This window comes from Vitis riparia, chromosome 9 (genome assembly GCF_004353265.1).
Source record: "Vitis riparia cultivar Riparia Gloire de Montpellier isolate 1030 chromosome 9, EGFV_Vit.rip_1.0, whole genome shotgun sequence".
Lineage (NCBI taxonomy): Eukaryota > Viridiplantae > Streptophyta > Magnoliopsida > Vitales > Vitaceae > Vitis > Vitis riparia.
The window spans coordinates 19,934,783-19,951,913 of record NC_048439.1 but is presented as its reverse complement, the minus strand read 5'-3'; positions in this window follow the sequence as shown (position 1 = coordinate 19,951,913).

Here is a 17,131-nt window from a genome sequence, read left to right as displayed (position 1 = left end):
AGAAATTTCGCAGCCCTTCTTGTGCACCTGCGAAATTTCGCAGACCTCACTTGTCACCTGCGAAGTGGTCCTGAGTGCTTCCCGATATTTGTAACCGACACTTGGAGATATTTTTCATTAGATTTTTGTTGCCCAAATGCCCAAATTCTCCTTGTAAGTCACCAATGATAGGTTTCCTTAGTTTTTAAGCTAGGAATTTGGCAAAATATCAAGGGAATAGCTATCATTGTAATTTTGGTTTAAAGGGAGCCCGAGGAGCCTGTTCTGGGTGTGTTAGAGTTTTGGTTCCAGGGGATCCTTTGTACAGTTTTGGGAAGGAAGTAAAATACAGAGCACTTGCTCTGTTTCTCCTATATATTCTTGTCTTCTCTTTCATTTTCATTTTTTCTTGCTAGCCAAACATTCTCTGAGGATTTTTCCTCAGAGGATGAGAGGCTAAGCTCTTTGTCTCTTGGAGTGAAGAAAGCCGGGTGAGTTTCCTCATGCATAAATTGGAAGTTTTGTTGTTTTAGTTGTTAATGAAGAGAAAGTGTGACTCGTTGATGGTTTTTATCTTTTTAGTTAACTTAAAACGCCTTTAAATCACCTGGGCCAACACTTGGTAAGGCAAGTGATCTCCATCCATGGAGATGCATTAGTTTACCCCTTGCGAGCCTCTGGGAGGTGAGTTGAAGGTAGGATTTTCTAGAATAGCCAACACTTGGTAAGCTTTTGGACTCCAAGGAGACATCCATTAGTTATCTCTTGCGAGCTTGTGAAGGGAAATCCAAGGTTAAAGATCACCTTGAATGGCAAGTGCTAGGTGAGAGGTATGAGCCATTGCAAGGTGCATCAAGGATAGACGACACATAAATTAAATTCTCTTTTTTTCTTTTTAATATATTCTATGCGAAAAAAATCATATTACCTCTTTTTTTAACCTTTCAACTTAGATCATCCCTTTCATTATTGAGAATTCTACATTTTATTAAGAGTGAAAAACGTAGTATTCCTCGAATGATTTAAAATAGATTTTATGATTTTTTAATAAAAATAAAAGAATGTTTAAAGATGAGTGAATAAAAAATCTAACAAAATTATAAAAGTAACTACAAGTGGGCATTAGGTCATAATAACAAAAATCAAAATAAATTGTTTCTTCACAGTAAAAATATTTTTAAACTTTCAACAAGTTTTGTGTGAAGATTATAATTTTTCTAGGTAAAAAAATTAATTTTATTTTCATCAAAAAGCAAATGCTACAGAATTTAAATCCACAAATAGATGGGAAAAGGTAGTTGTAATCAGTTAAAATTGATATGGGATGAAATTATAAAAATGAAAAAGAAAAAAGAAACCTTTAGATTCTAAATTTGAGATTTTCAAGCTAATTTCTGGTTTTTTTTTTCTTTTTTGGAAAACTTCATTTGTATATGTTATTTTAAATCCTTTTTTATACTAAGAAAAAGAGTTGAATAGTTATTTAAATCAATTAAAATATTTTATCCATTAGAGAGAAAAGAGACATTTAGAAAATTCTCATATGATTTAGGAGATTTAATGACAATTAATTAAAATTTTTAGAATAATACAACCTTTCCATCCAACGGGTGAAAATGAATTGGTATTAAAAAATTATGCAAAGTGCTACCTTTATCCTTTCTTATCATATAATTACATTATTTGAATTTAAAAATTCTTATATAATTTATTATAGAGAAAGAAGAGCCTAAGGCCACCTCTTCTACAGAAGAGATCGAATTCAAGTAAGTGAAGTCATTAGGCCATAAAAGATTGTGGACGGATTTATGTTGTATAAGGAACGTGTTTTTCTTCCATTTGCTTTTAACCTCTCACATGATATTATCCCAGAGTTTCATGGAAGCACACATGAAAGGTAAGTGAAGACATTTCAAAGAATCAAGACAAATTTTTATTGGAAGGGAATGAGGAGACAAGTCAAAGAGTTTATTGGGTGTGATGTTTGTCAGCACCATGAAACTGACCAAACTAAGCCTGCGGGATTGTTGCAGCCAATTCCAATTCCACAACAAATTTGGGAAGACATTTCAATGCATTTCATTGAAGGCCTAAGAAAAGTAGCCATTAAGATACAATTTTTTTTTTTTAATTAGTTCTCAAAATATTATAAAAAAAAATACTGCAAACTTACTAAAAAATTAACCTTGTTTTAGAACAAAATTTCAAAAATTCTTAATAGCAAAAAATTTTTGTCAAAATGTTTTTTTTTCTTCAAAATTTAGGATAATATTTATGTCATAAACAAAAAAAAAAAAAAAAAAAAATTATTTTCAAAAATAGTTTTCTCACATGTTTTCGGGTCAAGTCGGATGATTTGAGTGTCTTAAGGTATATAAATCATATAAAACATATCTCATTGGAACACATATTTTGGTTGCAATCATAACTTTCAACATGTTTTTTGTTATCTCCATAATTGTCATGTCCTTTTTGAGCTATGTCATTTGTTGAGGTATATAGTTAGCTATCAACTATCATCTATTCATTCGAAGTGAATTCTTCTTCTTTATCAAATCTTAATATTTTAATAATATTACAACCACTTTATTTCTCAACAAAAACTTTAAATTCTTTGACGTTTGAAAAGTATGGGATTAGGGGTTTTGGAACCTTTTTCAATGGCACTTAGTGCTTAAAACTCATCTCATACCAATGTTAAGTTTCTCATAGGATTTTGAATTTGATCTTCTTTCTTGGTGTATGAAGAATAACATCAAGCAATTTAGTGTATTAGAGAGCTTGAGTAAACCATCACAACATGCAAGAATGAAGTTGATTGGAGCAATGTCTAAGTTACGACAAAAGCTTTATAGAAAATTAAGGAAAATAAGAACACATTCATGTTGTTAGTTAACGTTAAGAGGAACTCACTAAGACACATAATGGTCAAGTAAAAGGAAGCCAAAGCAAGAAAGATTACAAGTAATGCTTAATTGTCTTTAGAAAGCCTTACGATTTAGCGACTATCTTTTAGAATTGTTTTCTATTCCTAAAAATAAAAAAAAACAATTTTCTAAGTTAGAACTCGTTTGACAAACTTTTGATAAAAGTCATTTTTTTTTTAATTTGTTTTGAAAACATATTTTTTAAAGAATAAATTTAAAGTATTTTTAGTTATTTTTTGTAAGGTGCTCTAAATAAAAAAATTAATAATATTTTAAAAACTTTTGTTTATACACAAGTATACAATGATTTCATAGTAATAAGTTGAGAAAATTATTTTTTTTATTTGACTTAGCTATAAAAAATATGATTAAGGTACAAAAAATATAATTAAGATATGGAAAATAAGACAATGGTATTGAGGTGTGAAATTTATGATTTGAGTATGAAAAGTATGATAAAGGCTACAAAAAATATAATCAAAGTATTAATGTTTAATGAATATTTATAAAATAAATAAATAATTATTATCATTTAACAAAAAAAAAATTATTGACATAATCATATTTTCATAAAATAAATTAAATAATATTACCTCAAGACGATGAGTCTTAAATTTATAATTTCTTCATCATAAAAATAAAATTCATCTTGATCATACTAAACTATAGAATTTTTTAACTTTTCGTTCTCCTTCTTACTTGTGTATGCACAAGAATCTATTAAATTTTGATATGTGTTAAATAAAATATATTCAATTAATTTTTATCTTTCATTAATTTTTTTATGTATAAATTATAAAATTGTGTACAATTTTATCTTTGAAATAATAATTGACCAGTTAAAAAAACAGTTGTAAACTTTTTATATTTTTGAGATGTATGTAATTCAAATTCATTTAAACTTTTTCCATTTGTATATTTTCAATTGGTATTTTAGTTTATTTATCTTTCAAAATACACTAGCTCAACTTTTTCCAATTGTATATTTTTAATCGGTATTTAAGTTTTTATTTATCTTTTAAAATTATGGATATATTTGGTAATAATTTTAAAAAGAAATATTTGTGTCAAAGAGACAAGACAATTATCATTATTGGAAAAAAAAAAATATATCCACTTGTTGAAAATTATAAATATAGCCTTGATTTAGCATTTTTACCCTTATAACTTTTTTTTTCCCCTCCAAAAGGTGCTTGAATCTGAAATGAGCATAATAAATTGATAAAGAGTATTTTTGTTCAAAAAAAGTTACACTTCATGTTTTCAGAAGCCGAGAGTTATTCTTTTAAGATATATAATTATTTTATTCATATTAGTCAAATAAGCCTATTAAAAAAAAATAACTTTTTTTAAGAAGAAAAGTATCCATTGAGATACAGATTTTGATATTTTTAATTCGTTCTCAGAATATTATACAAAAAAAAAAAAAAAAAAACTTCAAAGTTATTTAAAAATTAACCTTGTTTTATTTGTCAAATTTTTTTTTTCAAAATTTAGAATAATATTTTATGTCATAAACAACAAAACAATTTATTTTTAAAAATAGTTTTCTCACAAGCCTTAAGGCTTTTGAAAAATGTACTTCTAATTTTCTACATTTGTTTAGGAATATAAAGAGAAAAATCATTTACTTATCATTTATTTTTCATTTTTTCAAATTATTTTTTCTTATTTCTTTCCATGATCTCCAAATATAATAAAACCGTTTATTAAATATTTATTTATTACTATATTTACAAAACCACCCTTACTCTATTTTTATGTTTTAAAATAAAAATTATAACAAACTAAACAAATAAATAAATAAATGATATTCAAATTATTAGATTCAAAAATTACAAAATTAATTAATTTTTGTTTTCTCCAAACCATTATTAAGGTTTACGTTATCCAACGGGTTTAATATATAACCATTATTGAGATTCTTGGTAGGTTTTAAGCGACCATGGAAAATTTCCTGAAATTTTTCAGAGTAAATATTCATGATGAATGAAGTTCCAGGTAAAAGTTTTGTGATAAATGAATTATTTTCATCTTCTTTAATACCTACGTATTTGTTGTGTGATAAATGAATCATACCATTTTTATTTTCGTTTTCTTTAATACCTACATATTCTCTGGATTTTCTTAATATCAACATGTTTTCAAAGTTCTTACATATTTTCTTAATATCAACATATTTTCGATGTTATCACATATTAAATAGAGCAGGTAAAATGTGGAGATAAGAATATTTGAGATATTGGAGAAAATTGAAAATTTAAATTTGATTCATCGTCAATTTCAATGTCTTGATGAATATTTAAATCCAATATGCAGGCGGTTGAGTTATTATAAGATTTTATTTAAATTGTACTTTAATGATAGGCCTTCCATAAAATTATAAAAGAAATTGTTTTTAGATACTCTGATTTAAACAGCAGTTCAAATTTGGTTCTAATTCACGTAAAACCAACTATGAATCAACTTTGAATTAACAACTTTAAAATGGAATTTCTCAAATGTTTTTAAAATACCAACCATTAATTTTGATTTTTGAGTTTAGAGAAATACTTGTATGATTTTGCACGTAACTATAAAAATGTGATAATTTCAAATTGGAGCAACATGCACTTTTCTTGTATTTCAATCTTCATGTATTTTTCTTTATATTTCAACCTTCATCTGTTTTTCTTTGTATTTCAAGTATTAAGTCAAAATAATTAACTTATTTTTAATCTCAAATCTTTTCAGTCTTATTTACCTATATTGAATGAGAATATATTTAATAAACTTCATATACATGACTCATTTTTTATTGTAAATATTTTAAGGTTACCTTCATTGAATATGGATGTTTTCTTGTGACTTATACTTCATTGAAGATTCAAGGTTATTGCAAAGTCATACTAGGGATACCACAACAAAGTATAAAGAAATACAAAAAGAATAATGACTTTTAACAAGTGGTGTAAAGCATATTTCAGGGTGTAAAGTTTAAGTTGTTTTTATACTTAATTAAAGAAGGTTTTTGAGATTAAGCACTCAAGTACTAGTGCTACGCTCAAACACTAAGAGTGCTCAAGCATAATTGTCTAGCTTAAGCATTTGAAGGCCCAGTTTTCAAAATTTTGTTTTGTAAAGTTTTAAATTTTTTCCATATTCTAGAAAAAAAATGTTTTGGAAAATTGAGATTTTTGAAATAGTCCAAATCCACCAGGGTTTTACCCATACATACAAACATATATATATACCCATACATACAAACATATATATATACACACTAGAAACTCTCGAAATTGATTTGTGTTTCATTCTTAGGTTCATGAGAGAAATTTGGATCACCTTGAGGAGTTCACTAAAGAGTATGATGGTGTTGCATCATAGAAGAGAGATTAGGTGTAGGTTCTAAAGTGTAAGTCTCATGGAGTAGCTATTGCAAGATAAATATGTGTCTATTCTTTAGATTTAGTGGATTATACATTTGTGTTCTCTATGGATGGTTTTCCATATATATTGCATCTCTATGTGTGATTGGAATTCTTGTCTTAATTAATAGACCTCAATCTAATTGAAGAACTCATAAAAAATAAAATAAATTGGTAAACTTTCAACTAAATTGAAGATGACTTCCTATTCACTCCCCTCTAGTAGTTCAATAACTGAAATCTTAAACTTTCAATTAGTATCATAGAAGGATGAAGTTTAAAATTCAAAAATTTTCAATCTTGATAAGACCTTAGTTCATAGATCTATAAAGAATTGGATCATTTATAAACAATCCACTCTATATTGATGGCAACAACTACCTAGACTTAAAGGCCCATATGAAGTTTAAAAAAAATAAGGAGAATAGGTTTATAATTCAATCGAATCTAGATGGCAATCTCCATTGAAATTGAGTGGAACTGGTAGATCCACAGGTGACTTCAAGCCCAAACATAAAGTGAAGTGAATGCTTGGGCTATCTATAACATATTTAATCGGGTAAATCCTGACATGCTTTGTAGTATAGCCACATGAAAATATGATAAAGAGACTTGAGACATTTTCTCAATCACTCATGAGGGCACTTCAATTGTAAAGTTATCTAAAATATAGATACTCATTGCCAAATTTGAGAGTAGAAGAATGTATGATGATGAGACTTTTTTAATTTCTATTCTAAATTAAGTAATATTGTTAGTTCAAGTTTTAACTTTGGGGAGAATATAATTGAATCTAAAGTTGTTAGGAAAAATTTTAAATCTCTTCTTGAGAGATTTAGACCCAAGGTTATAAGTATTGAAAAAAAAGGGACAACGACTCTTTAAGGGTTGATGAACTTGTGAGATCCTTTCAAACAAACAAAATGTCACTTCCTAAGTTAAATAAATCTTGAGTAACTATCTTGAAGGCATCTTCAAATGAAAAAGGGGAGTTTGAGTTATCTAATAATGATATTTTAACTCGTGATGATCCGATCTTGTTAACTAAAAAAATTTAAAAACATTGTGAGGGCATGGAAAAAGAATTTTAAAAATTAGACTCAAGGAAGAGTAAAAGAGTTGATAGTTCACTTAAAGAAAAAGAAAAAGAAAAAGTTTCATTCAAAGCAAAGAAAGTTGAATTATTTAACTATGGCCGGCTAAGACACATGACTGCCAATTGTCCTAATTCCAAGGATATTAAAAAAGGTTATAAGTCACTTGCACTGACACTAACTCAAGTGATAGTGAAACTTCAAACTCTAAAGATAACAGGTATGAGAAAAATGAAAATTCCTTGCATTTTTTTGCTTATGTCAGTTTTGATTTTGATCTATTGAGTGACATTGAAGTTGATGAAAAGGATGAATTTAAATTTGATAGTTAACCTGAGACATATCAAACCTTGTTAAAATAGAATTTGAAAATAAAAGCAAAAAGTTTAAAAGTGAACAATAGATTCTTAGAAATCTCTACCTTAAAAAGTGAATGAAAAGATAAAATTTCTAAAGAATGACCATAATTGTATCCGTAAGAAAAATAAATCTCTAACTATAGAAATTGAGAGATTGAGAAGAGACTTGGCCTCAAAGAATGAAAAATTTCATCCAAAGACTAAGGTTTTGAATGTATTCATAAGGGTAAGTCCGCTAGAGATAAAAGAGGCATAATCTAAGTTAACAAGGTTGAAACTTTGTTTAGTGGAAAAACAACCTTTGTTAAAGCCACAAAAGAACCTTCAACTTTGGAAGCTCCATCTAGCACAACCTCCCATTGCACCATATGTAACAAGTCAAGACACATAGGTTCGTCAATCTTTGGTTCACTTTCTTTGTTGGATTTTACAATGTATTTATCAATGATATTTTTATGTGAAGAAATTAAACCAAATTAGCTTTTGACACTCTCAACCCTTGAACAAAAAATAAAAAGAACTAATAGCTAGTATAGTAGTTAGGTCATCTCCACAAGGAATTCTACTAGGCAATAGTAAAGGTAAAGAACATAAGGTATGATTACTATTTAAGGAGCTTAAAAGAATTTATTTTAAAGATAGTGGGTGGAAACAAGAAATTTAAAGACAAAAAATTGAAAGAAAAAAGATTCCAAGAGTTGAGATCCACTAAGATCGCTATTTCTAACTATAGTTCATACAAGACACTAAACCAATGCTTGCGGCTTTAAATTTAGGCAAATGGTTTTATATTGAAAGGTCTTTGCTTAAAGTGAATGAGAACCACTTCAAAAAGGTTTAAATTACTTTGATTGCTCTCTTTTGGGTTATAACAACTAGATGTTTTAGATAGGTTTCAATTCATCCTAGTAGATTTGTGCTCAACACAAGGAAATCAATACAATGATCCCTAGGTATGCTCCCAAAGTCGCTTGACTTATGACCCTCATAATCATTGCAACATCCATTTACTTCCCATGGTTATTCCTTTAAGTCATTGTAACCATTGACAGAGGTTAGATCTACTTAAGTTGTATATAGCTTAAACTGTTAGAGAGTTGAATTAAGATATGGAAATATCTCGGCTTATTGAAATTTAAAGATCCAGAGAAAGAAATGTAAACTTGGAAATTGAAAATTAAAATTGATTTTGAAAAATAGAAATTTAACTAAAAAATTAATGCTTCATTTAATGAGTCATCATGCTTTCACTAAGCTTCTATGCTACATGTGTTAGGATAGAGCCCTTAAAAGTATGACATGATGTAACAAATTTGGAATACATTGTTCATTTAATGATATTTCAGTTTCACTTTTATCTATTCTTAATTCATGTATTATACTCTATGAACATTTTGACCTAGCATTTCTTACATTGTTATGACTTGGATGCATTATGAGTTGTATAGAAGATCCAAGTGTTGGGATTGAGCCCCTAAAAGCAAGACATGATGTAACAAAGTTAGACTTAACTGTCCCCTTGCTATCATTTTGGTGTATTGACATTGATTTGAGCATTCAACTCATGTCTTTTATATTGTACATGACTTGGGTGAATTATGAGTTACAAAAAAGATACAAGTCATGAGTTCCTTGTAAGTAGATAAGTTCTCAACAGTTGGTTCATGGATTTGGACAATCCAGCAGAACCGTCGTGTACCACCTCCTAATTAGATGGATGACTCATCTTAGCCATCGGGATGGGTTTGGTGAGTACCCTAGTGTATGTGATTCACACTGGACAAGACCTATGGTGAATCATGATGCAGGGCTATCAAATGTCATGATTCACCAAACTACTATACTGCATGGACTCTCAACTTTGAGAGGATATTGAGTTTGTGCTGAAATCAACAAGATGCTTTGACCTATGGGCAAGACCCTAAAGTGGTCATATATCGTAATAGATTGGATCACTATTGATAAAGGTTGGTGGAAATAGGTATTCTCAATCAAGGCAACATGATATCTCATGGGATTGAGATAGCGTCCCCTTGGCTGATCCAAAATACATGTGATCATGAAATCTATGGTCATAGTAATTCCTTTAGTGGAATTTGACATATGCTCATTAAAGTTAGAGTATGTCAATTGTTCACATAATAAGTAGGATCTATAACTTAAGGATTTGAGAGGTAATCTTGATAGATGATAACACCTTATTAGATTACAAACATCATTTCATGGGGAGTTTGCATGCAGTGAATAGTAGGTCACGAACCCTAACACTTGGTGTCTCGTTATAATATACATATGGTACTAGAGTGTAGTTGACTCTCTGTAATGGGATGTTGAGTTGATTTTAGAATTTGATTCTAAGGGAGCCAGTACTCCTATGGGTCTTAGTGGTCCTCACTTTGAGCTCATATACCATGGTGGCACAATTTATGAGGGTTGCATTGGTTTTAGGTCCATTCTTATGCATAATGGGGTTTTGGTAATTACGTAAGATTGCACAAGGGATAATGAATAAGGTATTTGTATTGGGTTAATTGATTAATCATATGGCTTTATGTGGTTAATTAATCAATTATGACCCATTTTAGACTAAATTAAGTGACACAAGCCTTGATGAGCACAAGTCACTTAAGCCCAATGGGCAACCCTATAAATATCCTCTTATGGGTTAGGATTTCCTAATGACTTTCAGTTAGTCATCTTCCACCTCTAAAGAGAGAAACAGAGAACCAAAGCTTCCTTCCTTCCATTACCCACACTTTAGAGTGTTAAGATCATGGTTTGAGTCATCGAGTAGAAGATCTTAAGTGAAAGAGACTTTCAGATTTTTTAGGCATGTTCTTCATCGGATGGATTTTGATCTGGAACATCCAGATCACAAGTATGAGCTTTATATCTCTATATCTGTAGTTAATAATGATTTTTATTGATATTTTATTCTGCTATGATAGATTTAGATATGCTTAGGGATAAATGCATGCACCCTACAAAATCTAGGGCATGAGAATGGAGTAATCTAGGATTCCCAACAATTTAGTCCCATAGTGAAGCCTTCGACTATAATGGTTGTTATTAGCTTGGTTATTTCAAAAGGTTGGGATATTAAATAAGTTGATGAATAATGCTTTTCTAAATGGTGACTTGCAAGAAAATGTTTTTATGATTCAACCTTAGGGTTTTGAAGACAAGGAAAAATTAGACTATGTATGTCAGCTACATAAAGTCTTATATGGGTTAAAACAAACTATAAGGACCTGGTTTGATAAGCTTAAAGCATCTTTTCTGCAATAGGGTTTTAATAATTCTAGGTCAAATACAAGTTTATTCATTTATAGAAAAAATTGAAAATCTACCTTTCTATTAGTATATATTGATGACATATTAGTAGCTAGGGATGATGTAAAGTTGATAAAGCAAGTAATAAGTGACCTAAACAACAAGTTTGCTTTAACAATTCTAAGGTTACTCAATTATTTTCTTGGTTTTGAATCTTACATAAATGCAGGACTTTATCATACCCAGTCTAAATATATTTTAGATCTACTACAAAAGACAAAATATGGCCAATGCAAAACCTTGTCCAACTCTTATGGTTTTTGGTAATAAACTTTCTTTGAATGATAGTTTTACTTTCTCACAGTCATTTCTCTATAAAAGCACTATTAGAGCAATACAATATCTCACCATGATAAGGCCTAATATCTCCTTTGTTGTAAACAAGTTAAGTTAGTTCCTTCATGCTCCAACAAATTGTCATTGGCAAGCATGTAAAAGGGTTTTAAGATTTGGTCTTCACTTCAAGCCTTGTTCTCATCTATATCCAAAGGGGATTTTAGATGTAAATTAGGCAAGCAATTTAGATGATAAAACGTATAGCTACTGCATCTACTTGGGAAATAACATAATTCAATGGAGTTCAAAAAAACAAAAGACAGTGGCTCGTTCCAACACAAAATCTAAGGACTGATATTTGACTCAAGCTTCAATAGAAATTATTTGGCTACAACAATTGTCCCAAGAACTTGGAATATAATTGACTCGACGTTCAGTTCTTTGGTGTGATAATGTTAGTGTTGGATCATTAGTGTCAAATCTTGTGTTTCATGTAAGAACTAAACATATAAAGATAGATGTACACTTCATTAGAGAAAAAGTTCTCAGCAAGGAACTAGATGTTAGGTACATCTCTATAGAGCAAAAAATAACAGATACACTAACAAAAGCTCTATGCACAAATCTTTTTGAAAATTTAAGAAACAAGCTCAATGTAATTTCATCATCTTTGAGCTTAAAGGGGGGATGTTAAAGATTGTCATCTCTAGACAGCTTAAATATTTGTTAAGTTGTTATGCAACAACTAATCTCTGTTATGTTTAACAAACAAGTTGTTATCTTTTAATGTAAGAAGCTCATTATAAATAAAGATTGTAATATATAATTGTAATGTGTTAATGAATTATACCTTGTAGAAATACTTTTCTTCATCTTTTTTCTTTTCTTATTTTTCTCTCTATTTGTCTCTGTTTTTCATATCATCTTTTTCTTCCTTTTTGTCTCTATATTTTTCTCTATTTTTTAGCTATGGCTAAGCCTCCATCTTCTCTTTAGCAACACAACCACCTCTCCATGTGCCGTTTGAGACCACGATTTTCATCATTGATCATCTTCTCAACTTCCTACTACCTAAACACCATTCAACCACAACTATCATACTTATCTTCTTTCTCATTTTTTTTTTCTTTTTATTTTTCTAACCTTCACCATCACTGTACGCACATTGACCTTCACTCCTCTATCAATCACCGCTACCACCAACCATGGTCATACCTCGTTTAACTTATCATGGCACAACATAACACACTGCCACTTTTCCCTCACAATTTTGGACCCACTCCTTCCAGCCACTACCAAACACCACTCCATTTTCTCTCCATTCATGGTTGCTATTCCATTTTTCAAGAAACATGGGTAAGCTATATCTGATTTTCAGCACTGGTCTTTGAAAATTTGGGCTTGTTTATGGACTCTTATTTGTGCTTCTACTCATTGATTCATATTCATGTTTTAGGCTATTCATGATTGTTATTTCATTCTTCAAGAAACATGGCTAAGTTATCTCTGATCTTCAACATTAGTCTTTGGAAATTTGGGCTTGTTTGTGGACTCTTATTTGGGCTTCTACTCATTGATTCATTTATTCATTTTATGTTATTTTTGAAAATTTAGGCTTTTTTGTGCACTCTTATTTAGGTTTCTACTCATTGATTCATATTCATGTTTTGGGTTGGCCTCATTGATTCATTTATTCATTTTATGTTATTTGATTCATGTTTAATAATCATAATAATAACAATAAATTATTATTAAGGTTTATTACATTTTACTCTCCCAACCTATAGTGTGTTTTACAGATTGCTCTCTCAAGTTCAAAATTGAGCAATGTACCTGTCATTCTTTATAATTGCATGTAATATGTATTTTTTTTAGAGACAACATTATGTTTTTGGACGGAAAGGTATGCACTTTGCACGTGAACAAGGGCAAAAATGTCATTTTTTGTAAGTGAGGGCAAAATGGTCATTGTTATTTTAAAACCCTAAACTACAACTCTCATCTCCCATGTCAATCATTCCTCCCTTGTTATTGCTGGTGAAGCCCCGAGTCAAAGCCCTAGGGCTAACATCGAAGAAAAGACATGGAGTTCAACAGTATTTTTTTATCTTCCAATTTCTTTAGGGTTAGGGTTTCATTTTGATATTTCAAAAAAATTGGGAAAATTTTGGGGAAATTATAGGAGAATAAAACTCGACCAAATTGAGGGTTATAGTTTTTATGTTATGCTTTCAGTTTAGAGTTAGGGTTTCATTTTCACGTTTCATAAAACTAAGGGAAATTTTAAGGCAATTTTTTGGGGGAATTAGGGGAAATTATGGGAGAATAAAACTCAGCCAAATTGAGGCTTAAGGTTTAAATTTTTATGTTATGCTTACGATTTAGGGTTAGGGTTTCGTTTTCATGTTTAAGAAAACTAAGGAACATTTTAAGGAAATTTTTGGGACATTATAAAGCAATTTTTAAGAGAAATTTAGGGAAATTATCAAAGAATAAAACTCGAGCAAATTGAGGGTTAGGGTTTAAATTTTTATGTTATGCTTCCAATTTAGGGTTAGGGTTTTGTTTTCATGTTTAAGAAAACTAGGGGAAATTTTAAGGCAATTTTTTTTATGGAAATTTGGGGAAACTAAATCTCGTGCTTAGCTTAGCTATAGTTTGTTAGGGCAATTTTAATTTTTTTTTTCCTTTCAATTAATGTCGCATTATTCATTTACCTAATAATGAACATAGTTGCAATGTATTATGTGTTTGTAGATCGACCATCTCATTATTTTACCATAAAACTGCATTATGGAGGGAGGTTTAGGGGCAACAAGGAAGATGTACCAAAGATGAGTGATTTAATGGTTTAAATGGTAATTTTTATTGTCTTTCCATTTGATTTCTATTTAGGCCCAGCTACGTTTGATGGTTGAATATTATTGTATCAAATTCATATTAAATTGAGCTCTTAGTTTGGAGTCACTTAAATTTATTATTTGTCTATAGCTACTGTTGCCTATGTCATCCATGCACTAGTATAAGGCCACACTTCTAGGGTTTTATCTGCAGCTACCACTACTTGTGCCACCCACATAGAGAGAGGATGTCTTCCATTTCCATTGTTCTTCAAGAGTGCATTATAGTCCAACAAGATAAATAGAGCCATATTTTCTAACAACTTATATTTAACTAAATATTTTCTATTTAGGCCCAACTCTATTTGATGGTTGAATATGATCGTTTTAAATGTATTTTTTTTTTCCTATCCATTTGTTTTCTATTGGGTCTTCAAATGTATGCATGGTACATTGTTAATTTTTGTATTCATGACAGTATGTTTTAAGTTTTAAGGTTAATTTTTTTGTGTTTTTCATTTTTTTATCCATTTTCTTTCTTTTGGAGTGATCTAATTTCTGTGTGCAGGGGTTGGTGCCTGCTATTGAGGAGTTGTTGCCCAACTCAAAGCATAGGCATTGTTTGAGACACTCATACACCAATTTGAAGCAAAAGTTCAAGGGACTAGTATTGAAAAATAGAGTCTGAAAATCAATCACTATTTTAAATGTCCCTAGTTTTAGTAGACACATGGAGTGGATGAAAGACGAAGATAAAGATGCTTATAACTAGTTAGCCTCCAAGTCAATAGTTCATTGGTCAAGATCCCATTTCGGCACATCATTTAAGTGTGATATCTTATTGAACAATTTGTCTAGGTCATTTCATTTAGCTTTTTTTGAAGTAAGGCAGAAGCCAATATTGAGTATGTTAGAGGTCATAAGGGTATATTTGATGAGAATAATGAATGCAATGAGGATTTGCATGACTAAGTGGGATAGATTGCTTTATCCTAATATCCATAAGATTTTGGAGAAAAATAAGGTTGAAGTAGTTGCTTCCATACCTACTTGAGTTGGTGGATTGCAGTTTGAAATCAATTTACATGCATGGTTCTAGACATGTTGTTGATCTTGCCAATCAAACTTGCAAATGCAAAATATGAGACTTAACTAGTATCTCTTGTCCACATGCAGTGGTAGCCATATTTGATAGGAATTTGGAAATAGAAAACTTTGTGCATCTATGCTATCATGTGGCAACATATAAGAGGGCTTATGAACATTTTCTCAATCCAATGGATGGAGTTGATATGCAGCTAAAACAAGGATTACCTACAGTACATTCTCCATGCTATCACAAACAACCCAAAAGACCGAAGATATTGAAGAAAATAGAACCTAATGAACCAAGTCAAAATGTGTCCACGCTAAAGAGGAATTATTTGGTGATGTACTGTCGGGGAAGGTCATAACAAAAGAACTCGTAAATCAGAGAGAGGTTCACATAAGACACAATTGGAACAGGGCACTCAATAATCAACTACAGCCTCAGGCATTGCACAGTGATATGGACTATTAGGAAGACAATTTTTTTTTGTTCATTTTCTAGGATAGTTTTTTGGTATATATTATATGAATGTATACAATTGTCAGGTTGGTTGAAAAGGACAATATTTAGGGAATCATACTTTTCTATTACAAGTTTATACTTTCTTGGTACCATGGGAACATATATATATATATATATATTATCATAGTATGCTCTGTTTTGTAAGTAACACAAGCTATAGTTATATGCCATGAAATGCAAATGCATTACATGATTTTGTAAGTAACATAAGATGAACAACTTACACTGATTATATAATTAACACACTTTTTTTGCTATCAATATTTGGCATTGTTTGGTGTCGGCTGGTTTTTCTACTATGTGGGATTGGATGGTCTATTTAGTGCAAGGTGTTTTTGTGTGTTGTGTGGTATTAGATGGCCTATAGTTTAGTACATGGTGTTTTTTTGTGTTGTGTGGGATTAGTTAGTCTCTAGTGAAAGTTGTCAATTATGTTTTGTATGCATGTCTAGTGCAAGCCTTTTTTTTTTTATGTCAATTGTGTAAGTTGTCTAGTGCAGGCTAGTCTCTTAGTTATATATGTCTATGTTATAGTTTTGTACCAGAATTGCAGGCTAATGTCACAAACTATTTGTTTGGTGTCTGTGACCGCAACAAAGGTGCTGATCAAGACAAGTATGTTGACTGGTTTGAGCATAATGATATAAGAATTGCTCTAAGGAAATGGCAGTGTGTAAGTGATGTTGGAATGCTTTTTTAGAGTTCAGGCAAGTTGACTCGATTAAGTTTGGGGAGTTTGTCTCTAGTCAAGGACTTGACAATGAAAAGGAGTTTGGTCATCTCCTACACAAATTGGTTGGGAACTAGAGCCATTCCTCTTATGAGTCCATGGTAGGACGAAACTAGTCAGCATAGTGGCATTGAAATGCATGGCATGCAAGTTGAGCCCCTTTGATTCTTAGCCATAGGGTTGTCACACAGACCATGTCGCTGTGTTGGTGACTACCGAAATAGTGGTCAGTGATGCTCAAAACTCAAACCCCTCTTCGAACTCAACACCAAAGCTCCAAAATCTTGGTAATGGAGAGATATCCACTTACCGCGCACCTCGAACTTGTGACGACATCAACAACTCCTACTCCACCCCCTACACTGGTGTTCCTTCCAGCCTCGGACGCGGTTTTGGAAGCACAAGGTTCTCCTACAGTGCTTCGACGAGTCCTATGCACTTCGCATTTTGCGCAATGCCGTCACCGTCAACTCTCACCTCAACGTCGCCGTCCATTGAAGTCGAGTTCGTATTCTCCATACAGCTCACCTGTTGCATGAACTCGATGGTAGCAACGTCAACGATCACATCCGTA